This window comes from Pteronotus mesoamericanus, unplaced genomic scaffold (genome assembly GCF_021234165.1).
Source record: "Pteronotus mesoamericanus isolate MK-2021 breed Mesoamerican mustached bat unplaced genomic scaffold, CSHL_Meso_final scaffold_118, whole genome shotgun sequence".
In the NCBI taxonomy this organism is placed as follows: Eukaryota; Metazoa; Chordata; class Mammalia; order Chiroptera; family Mormoopidae; genus Pteronotus; species Pteronotus mesoamericanus.
Window position 1 is genome coordinate 4,742,618 of NW_026555301.1, and position 10,691 is coordinate 4,753,308.

Genomic DNA, 10,691 nt, shown 5'->3' on the forward strand with positions numbered 1-10,691 from the left:
TCCTTTCCCAAAATGTGTTCTTTTACAAAAAGTTTATGTTATAATCTTTTGGTTAAAAAAACAACTTTCCCAAAGTTTAAATTATAAAAACTGAGAAATGACTTTATGTTATTCCAATGGCTCCCTGGAATACCTCAAGGATTTATCCTCTCTCCTTATAAAAGGTTTTGAACTAATTAGGTCTACTTAATATGCTTGAAATTACATGGGAAGCTTTGCCAAATGAGATAATTATTATTATTTTATTTGTATACAGATATTTTTCTAAGAATTAATTTTATAGAAATTTCAACATGCCCCAGGAAAAAATTTTCAAAAATTCAGAATCAAGTTCAAACAGGAAGCTCTCAGGGGTAACAAGTATCCTGTCAGTGACACTGGGCAAGCCAAAAGTAATGGTTCCCTATGGGGACATCAAGCAGTAGCACTCTAGGTATTTGTAACCCATACACTGGGAGTTTATTAATTGTTTCCAGTACTCAATGCACACTTCTAATAAGTCCTGTACAGATTTTAAAACCTTGCATACTGTTTGGTGTGTGTGTGTGTGTGTAAAGATTGTGTGTTAAATCTAAAAATATGTGCTTTATATTGTTCTTTTATGTCACTTAAGAGTAATTATTACTTCTAAAGACACTGTTCTCTGGGAATATTATATTTTATAAAAAAACAAAATTCTTTATCAATTACATATAATCAAAGCTATAACCATATCATTTACAATTTGGTCATTTATAAATATTCACTGTTTTACTGTAATGCATTTGTAAGTATATCTTTGGAACGGTTTAAGAAAAAGACTCTGATTTACTCTAAATTACAGTTTTCTAAGTAGGTCATATATTTAAAGTAAATAAAGATTTATAGAACCCCAATGAATAACTGAAGTCATGGGAAATACTGACAATTAACCAAAACAAACAAAATTGGTTATATGGGACTAAATAAACTAAATATAATTGTTATTCTTATGACTTTGCTCAAATATTGCTAATTGTTTTTAATTTTTAATTTTTATTTATTTTTTCAAATACATTTGTCTGTGCCTACCCCCCACCACTTTCCCTTGCCCCCTCCCTCCCTCAGCTATTCCCCTTTGGCTTTGTCCATGAGTCCTCCCTATATGTTCCTTGATTTTCCCCTTCTCTTCCTTTTCCCCACCCCCCCTCCCTCCTTCCCTCTTGTCTGTGTTGATTTCTTTTCCTTTCAGTGTTGCTGGTCTTATTTTCCTTGCATCTTTATATTGTTGGTTAGGTTCCACTTATAGGTGAGATCATATGGTATTTGTCTTTCGCCCCCTGGCTTATTTCGCTGAGCAGAATGCTCTCCAGTTTGTCCATCCATGCTGTCGCGAAGTTTAGTAGTTCTTTTTTTCTTTCTGCTGCATAGTATTCCATTGTGTATATGTAGCATAATTTTTTGATCCAGTCATCTACTCATGGGCATTTAGGCTGCTTCCAACACTTGGCTATTGTCAATTGTGCTGCTATGAACATTGGGGTGCATAGGTTCTTTTGAATTGGCATTTTGGGATTCTTAGAGTATAGTCCCAGCAGGGGAATCACTGGATCAAAAGGCAGTTCCATTTTCAGCTTTCTGAGGAAATTCCACACTGCTTTCCACAGTGGCTGCTCCAGTCTGCATTCCCACCAACAGTGTACTAGGGTTCCCTTTTCATCACAGCCTCGCCAGCACCTGTTGTTTGTTGATCTGTTTCTGATGGCCATTCTGACCAGTGTGAGGTGGTACCTCATGGTGGTTTTGATCTGCATTTCTCTGATGGCTAGTGATGCTGAGCATCCTTTCAAATGCCTCTGGGCCCTCTGTATCTCCTTCTTGGAAAAGTGTCTGCCCAGGTCCTTTGCCCATTTTTGGATTGGATCATTTGTCTTCTTGGAGTGGAGTCGAGTGAGTTCTTTATATATCTTGGACATCAAACCTCTATCTGATGTATCATTAGTGAATATATTTTCCGATACAGTTGGCTCCCTTTTCATTTTGCTGATGTTTTCTTTCGCCGTGCAGAAGCTTCTTATTTTTATGAGGTCCCACTTGTTTATTCTTTCCTCTATGTCCCTTGCTTTAGGAGACATATCAGTGAAAAAATTGCTGCATGGGATATCTGAGAGTTTCCTGCCAATGTTATCCTCTAGGACTTTTATGAATAACACCAGTTTCTAAATGTAGTTTTATTAACCAATTCTTTGTCTGGAATGTCATAATAAAAAACATCATGCCTGCACTCTGGATGTCACCAAAAAGCCTTAAGGAATTAAGACTGACTTTTGAAGCCCCATGAGCCCCTTGGATATTTGGCCTGTACCTTGTTTTGTCACATGGTTCATGGCAGTCTTTTCAGATAAGGAATGAATGTTACTTTACTGAAAGTTGGCAAGAAAAGAACCTGAAGACACTTTGGGGACCCCTAGAACTTGAGGAATTCACCCAAACCTATAGATATTGCAGGAAAAGCTAGATGTCAAGTGTGTGGCTTGGCTTCTGTGCCCCAAAGGGCTAACTAAAGCTGAATCTGAAGGTTTCTTATAAAATCCAGCAAAGCAAATTTTGAAAAGCCTACATAATCAATTGCTATTCTTGTTGTGTTCATGCAAATAGGCCAAACTGAAACTGGACTTAATGCAATCCATTTAATAAAATAAGGATAATTTTAGGGAAAGAAATTGTGTTTCAGTGGCTATCACAATGTCCAACTGTCACCCACAAACTGAATTAAAGTTTAATTTTTTGAGTTTTCTTCCAACCTAATGTTTCATTTTTCCTTTCATCCTTTGACTTAGAATTATTGAAAACTACTAATGCATTGTAAGCCATACAGGATTTACCTACTACGCGACGTCTCCCTTTTTGGGGTTTTAAGGCTAATATCAGGTCCTGGTTTTCCTAGCTAACTCCCTCCCTAGGACTTATAACAGCCTTTTTCTTTATTCTTGTTTTAAGGCCATGTCTCCTCAAATATATCATATTCTTCATTCAGGAACATCCAGGCTTTGAAAGATTCCCTCTACAAATGGCTTCTGGAGCAGCTCTCACTTTTCAGGCTGTCCAGTTCTGCCCTCTTCTCCTTAATGACCCATACCCAGAGCCATAATCAGGGACAGCCCTACACCCATAGCCTGCCTAAAGTAGTTACAGAAGAAAAGAGCTTCACTCCTACTCCCCAATACCAAAACTGGGCCAGGTCATTAAGAATAAATCCATTTTTAAACCAGAGAGGGAAATGAAAGGACAAAGCCAATGCCATTTGCTATCATGGCACCATTTTCTGAGCAGGCCTATGACCTTGTTAAACATGACCGCCATTTTACTCCTCTGGGTTTATGTCCCCAGGATTGAAAATTACTGCAGAGCAATAACAGAAGTCCCAACAGCTGCAGGCAAAAGATAACATTGAAACAAACTTCAGTCTCCTGTTACAATGCCTCAACAGCTCAGGGCCACACAACAGCAACCCCCCCCCCCCCCCCATGCTTTCTAAACCCAATTATAATCCAATAAAAGGTCAAAACCCCTACCCCCACCCCTCAGTGCTGGTGTATTACTTCACATCATGCCTCTCATCTTTCTTGGAAAGTGAATAAAATCTTTACTCTCTACACTTTTTTTGTGAATTCTTTCACAGCCCATGTCACTGACTACCCTAACAACCACCACCCAGGACACAGATAAAGAAACTTGGGTCAATGATGAAAGAACACTGCAGCTTTTTATATGATTAACCTTTTCCCTGAATTCCAAACCCCTTACCTACACTTTTCTTCTCTTTGTAAAAAGGGGCTGTTTGAAATGGAATGTAAGACAATCTGTTAGGGTACATAACCTGCCATCTTCTCATATCATCATACATCTGAATAAAGTATCCATAATGATTCAATCTTTGTCTCTTTTTATTAGTTCTGATAGTGACAGGCAGCATGAACATCAGCTTTGGTGGTTTTAATGCAAAGATTTAACTAGAAGTGATATCAATTTAAGATAGCCAAATTGTAACTCTTTTGATGCCTAGATTAACTTTTGCATGTAAAATTAGAAAAATCCAGCTCTAAAAATAAACTGAATGAATAGGAAACTTACCTTGATTGGAAATTAGAGACTTCTAGGAAGAACACCGGTAAATTGCACTCAGAATAGAAAATTAGAAAGGTCTGCCTCAGGCAGAAGGGAAACAGTGATTCTACACATTCTGTGGAAGAAAAAGGGCCACATATTAACCTGAGAAGCTCAGAAGAGGCTTGAGTGCTAGCCTTACAAACAGAGACATCAAGTAACCACAAAGGATGGTCTGAAATTAAAATTTACAAACTAAAATCAGTTCATGGCAGTAGTCATGGCAACTTGTCCTAGGCTGGTATTTTTCCCTGCCAAAGGTCAATTTTTACCTTATCTGAGCCTGTGTATTGTCTATTTGCATCTATGATAACATACTTTTGGAATGTCAAGGTAACTTACATTTTTTCCAAAACCCTCGGGCATGATCACCAGAGCTGAGACCACAAGTCCTCTCATTGTTATGGTTATCATGTTAATTGTTTACTGTTAACTATCCTATACCCATATGTAAAAGAAGTGTGTTTGTCTATCAGTTTGTCCTTTATCCAAATCCAGAGTTTTCCCCTCCTTGCTTTCTCCTGCCTCCCTAACCTGTCACCAGTAGATTTCATGTAACCCATTCTGTCTCCTCCTTTGATTATAATGTATAAAATAAGGTGCTCTACTGCCATTTTTTGCAGGATTTCTCAATCTGTTGAAATTTTTTTTCTAGGCAGTTGTCACCAGTTTGGCTCTAATAAACTCAAAAAAAATTCTCTACAGGTTTGAATGTCTCCTATGTTGATAATTTCTTAGATTAGAACAGAATTTAAAAATCTGCCTAAAGATTTTTCCAACTTTATCCAGAATCCTGGTGGGTTCACAAAAGAATTTACTTCAACTGTTAGAACATATGATCCTGGCCATTCTGATCTGTTCCAATTAATATATCTACTGGTTTCTGGAAGGAAAACAGCAGAATTTCTAAATAGGGTCTGCTGGGAAACTCCTAAAGAGGAGTCTGTTTTTATTATAGAAAGCCAAATCACAAAATGTTATAGAAGATTGAAATGAGATTTAGGAAGAGAAAAGAAACAGAAACAAGGTTTCTCCAAGGACTATGACGGGCATTTCCCCTTGTAGGTTAAGTGGAGGCAGTCTGGCTCTCTCATCCAGGTATCTGGGTAACTAAGGGAAGCAGTTTCTCACAGCCTCGAAGGGGTTTGATAAAGTGGTGTTCTCATGGCCTTGAGTCTGGGTCTCATAGCCTTGAGACTGGGTCCAATAAACGATTCCTGTAACATGAAGTGGGCTCGTTTGCACAAAATCATGCTATGTTACCTAACAAATTGGCCTGTAGCTGGCTTTGTTTCGTCTAGTACTTAAGAAGGTAGGTGCTTCTTAGTGTGTGTACAGACATAGACATGGGCTTGTGGCCTGTGTGGCTCACCAACCCTTGAAGGAAGGCATGTCAAACATCCCCATGGCTCTGTGCATTTTTTTCCATCTACCTGAGTCTCGAGTGGACCTGCCCAGACTAGACAGGCTGCAACTAACTTCTCTTTACTAACAGTTTAGGAGCAATTAAAATTATCATAAAAGTGACCCACTAAGGCCCTTATAGATACTAGGACTACTTTAATCTGGTCTTAATCATACTTCGGTAGGTTGCCCTCTCCCTCAGAATAAAGCTTCTGTATTAATGGTAGAGATATCTAATAAACAAACGTCTGTTTTCAAACCAAAGCCTGTTTTCTACCAACTAGGGAATGTTATAAAATAATATCACCTGATAGGATGAGATTTTCATGGCATCAATGATGCCCACATATCCTTTTTTTTTTTTTTTCATAAGGATGAACTAATTGAATTAGATACTGAACCAAGTGGGGAAATAATGATTTTAAAGGAACCTCCACAAGAAGAAACTAATCTCGAGACTGACTGAATATTTGCTAACCATTTTCTCATCATTATTAACTTCCATGAAAGCCTCAGATGGCTACTTCTTTCTCCTAGGCCTCCTAAAGGACCAGTGCTTTGGAGGACATAAAAGGCAGGGAAGCAGGTCATTAGCTTGATTACTAGAGATCAGTAATAGGGCAAGTTTTCCATTTGAGGCAACAGATATTAGGCACCCCTTGTATGAACAGACATAATAAGGGGGACATCTAGTAAGGCTAGATAAAACCAGAGGCTAACAAAGACACCTCACTTGGGACAAACTTCATGTAGAGTCCTCCAGTCAAAGTGAAATAAGTGCAGTTAAGCAGTGCCCAGTCATCTCTGTGACTGTTGGTAAGTCTGCCCTCAGAGCACAGAGTAGAACTCTACTCCCAGGTGACACGCAGACAGCAGGGTATTTCTGTGGAGTGGAGTCAACCTACCTGAGTGGAGTAAGTCCATCCTCCTCAAGACTGACTATCACAGTATCACTATTAATTCTGCCCTCAGGGCACAGGATGTCACTCCACAACCCCGGGCAATACTGTGGTTCTCAAACCAGAGGGCAACCCAATACACCACAGAAATTAGCAGGGACATCTCCAATTCTTGGTTCAAAATTTATCTGTCTCTCTATAGCTGGAGAACAAGTCCACAGTGCCTTGAGATACCCCTTTAGGGGTGTATACTTTCTAATTGGGAAAAATTTGACTCTGAGTCTTTCAAGCTTCTTTTGCAACATGGCTTGGTTCCAATATAAAGTGGGCAATGGAGAGGTTTGGTTAGGCAATGGCACCATTAATTTTAATTCTCTCTTACAGCTAGACTTATTTTGCCATTCCCATGGGAAGTGGATGAAAATTTTATGCATCCAAGACTTTATGGTTCTCAGGGATGACCCTGAGCTATGTACTACTTATAAACTAGCTTTCTCTATACTTACTACAGAGCATGAAAGAAAAAATACACCCAGATGGAAAAAATACACTTAAAAAATGGGTGAATAAATTTGTCAGTCTTTTGCCAACATTTGGGTGGCAACCCAATTCTTGAAGTATTAAAAACAACTGTCTTTGTTTTACAAATAACGTTTTTACAGGGCCAGAAATGTGTCTCCAGACAATTCAAAGCCCATCAAATCTTTTTACTTTCCCAAACCTCCTTTATTCGGCTCAAATGCTTATAGATAACTGGCTTTATGAAACCAACTGTCTTTATAGGAGGAGCTTATTTTTTCCCCATTGTAACTTTGAGAGGAAAATACCTGCTGTTCTTGAAGAACTATTATTTGGGCCACGGGAGACGAGATGACAGTGTAGTAGGAGAATTTATCTCACATTATTTCCAGAACCAAGATGAAAATAAAAATACAGAGGAGAACATCCATCTAAAATAAACAACTGTGGACTGCTTGAGGTGATATTTAGCCAAGGATGGGTGGAAACCACCTCATGACTTATAGAAAAGGCAAGGGTGTGAAAGGGTCCTGCACCACTTTCTCAGGTGCTAAACAGCAGCAGTTTCATGCGTAGGGAAGAAGGAGGCTGCATAGCTAAGGGAGCTTCCCCTGGAGAGGAGTGAGGCCTAAACCTCAGACCAGGCTCCCAAGCACAGAGTGCCAATGTTGGGATCACCTGCCTACACAGCACCAAGTGGTGAAAGACCATGTTTTCTTTTTTTCTTTTGCCTGCTAGAGATAAATGGAGCTTGCTGGAAACAAAGCCACATTTTCTTTCCCTTTATTTTTCTCTAAGAGGCCAAGACACAGGTTTTACGTTCCCTAGCCACTTGCTTTTGGATCAAGTGAAGAGAGGTAAGCATGGTCTTCAGTCACTTGAGGAGAGTCTGGAGTGGGAAGTTGGGGGAGAGGCGGGGGAGCAGCTGCTGGGCTCCTGGGACTGGGATATAACATGATGTTGCAACAGCCATTTTTTTTCTTGAGGAAAGAAAGCCTCTTCCAGGGGAAAAACAATGACCCCACCCTGTGGGAAACCACACACAGCCTCTGAAAGCCTCCTAGCCACATCTTATGGAATGCTACTTTGCCACACTTTTTGAAATCCTGCTACCCAACCCAGCATCTTTCTTACTTTCTCCCAAACTGCATCTTATTCCCTGCTGATGAGAGAGCAATGTAGGCAGACTCAGGGGTGTTAGATACTGATTTTAAAGCACAGTCATTCCATACACTTTCCTGGGAACCAGACTGGCACTTAACCCTCACTGGAGATTGTAGGAGTGCCAATCTACCCAAACTCTGGCCTGTAGCATCCCTGCATGCTACCCTACTAGGGGTTTTGCCCAGCTGAGTTCAGGGAAATAATCTGGAACAGACTCAGACCTGTGAAAACACCCACCATCTTCCCTAAAGGGTGATGAGCACCTCCCACAGAAGATCCAAGAGTCCCATCCTCCTGATTGTACCAGAAGATCTCTCAGAAACAGACAGGCCAGCAGCTAGACTAAGACTAATAGCAGGACTGCAGATAGAGACAAGTGGAGGTGGTACCTGCAGTGTTTCTGGTCATTACCTGACCCATACCTGGTCCTTGTGCTGATAAAAAGCCAGGAGTGCAGAACAGTAAGGACCACCCCAGATGAAGCTAAGCCTGATGGAGACACCCATAGACTGTGGATTGCTTGTAGCTTCAAACAGTCTGCCTAGAGCTAGATGGGGACAGCATGACATTGGTTTCCACCTGCTTCAGAACACCAGACTCATGTCCAGATGAAGAAGCCAGCAGGTAAGTGTGAAACTCTGCTGAGACTAATTTCACTTTTTCTTTTTGATTATTTGCAGTATTTTTTTTTGCATACTTTTAAGATTTTTTTTAGTTTTTTCCTATTTTTCACTCTTATTTCAAGTCTCATATTTTATTCTTTCCTTTTCTTACTTCATTTTGCCTTCTTTTTCTTTTCATTTTAAATTTTATTTTTCCCTTTCTTTGCCTTGTTTCTATTTCTTCTCTTATTATTTCTACTCTGTCTATGCTCTCTCAATCATTTTTCTTGCTTTTAGTTATCTAATATTTTTATTTCTTTCTTATAATATTCTTATCCTCTTTTTACCCTTATTAATCTTTGCTCGTCTGTCATTGACATTACTGCTGTTGTTTTTCTTCTAGTCTATTCCTATATTTTCATATTTTTCTTATCTCAAATCTCATATTTTGCTCTTCCTTTTTCTTACTCCATTTTGCGTTCTTCCTTCTCTTTCTTATTTTCATTTTACATTTTATTTTTTCCTTTATCACCTTGTTTTTTAAATTTTTTTGGCTTATTATTTCTCTTTCCTCTATTGTCTCAAAATCATTTTTCTTTTTTTAGTCACCTTTTATTATTTCTTCTCTATATTATTGTAATTCTCTTCCTACTTTAATTAATATTTACTCATTTGTTGTTGATATTTCTGTTGTTATAGTTTTTCTTTCATTGTATCCCTATTTTTTCTATTTTCTTTTTTATTTCAAATCTCATTCTTTTCTTTTGCCTTATTTCTTCCCTTTCTTATTTTCATTTTAAATATTATCCTTTCCCTTTCTTTGCTTATATCTATACCCTACTCTTACTATTTCCTCTACTCTATCCTTTCAAAATCATTCTCTTTCTGTCATCTCATATTCATTATTATTTCTTATGATATTCTTATACACTTACCACCTGTATTAATCTTTGATCATTTTCAGTGATATTGCTGTTTTGGGAGGGAAGTATTTTTGCTGGTGTGGGTTTTGTATTCTGTTTTGTATTGTCAGCACCTGTACAAAAACATACAAAATGTGGTCTGGGTTGACACCTTCATCAGCCATCCAAAGGGGAGAACCCAAAAATAAATGAGCCAACAACAATCAAAACCCAAAACAACAGGAGAGCCCACAGAAACTATTGAAAGGCATCCCTAGAACAACCAAATCAGGAGATCAAGGAAAATGCACCACTGAGTTCCACAGGACTCCTACCAGAAGCATACCCCACAAAGGCAGGGGTCACAACAGATCAATCTAATACTTAGAAATAAACAAAAAAAGTCACCTAAAATGGAGAGGCAAAATAACAACCCTCAATTGAAAAGGAACGGGGGATCCCCAGAAAAAGAGCTAAATGTAATTAAGGCAAGCAACTTATCAGACATAGAGTTCAAAGTAATTTTTATATGAAAGCTCAAGGAAATTAGAGAAGACCACGAGAAACCATAAGATCTACATAAGATCTACATAAGACCATAAGATCTACAAGGAACTTAGTGGGAGATACATCGGCATGAAAAAGGACATAGAAGCTATGAATAAGAGCCAGGTGGAAATGAATAATACAGTATCTGAAATGAAGAATATGCTAGACGGAATTAAAAGCAGGTTAGATGAAGCAGAAGCTAGAATTAACAAGTTGGAAAACAAGATAGAAAAAACACCTAGTCAGAGCAACAAAACAAAAAATACTAAAAATGAATGAGGATAATTTAAGGGAACTTTGGGACAACATGAAACATAACAATATTTGCATCATAGAAATTCCAGAAGGAGAAGAAAGGGAGCAAGGGCTGGAAAAGCTGCTTGAAGAAATAATGAAAGTTTACCTAACTTGGTGAAGGGAAAATTCCACAAATTCAAGAAGGACATAGAGTCTCAGTCAAGATGAATCCAAAAAGGCCTACCACAAAACACATAACAATTAAAATGACAAAATGTAAACACAAAGAA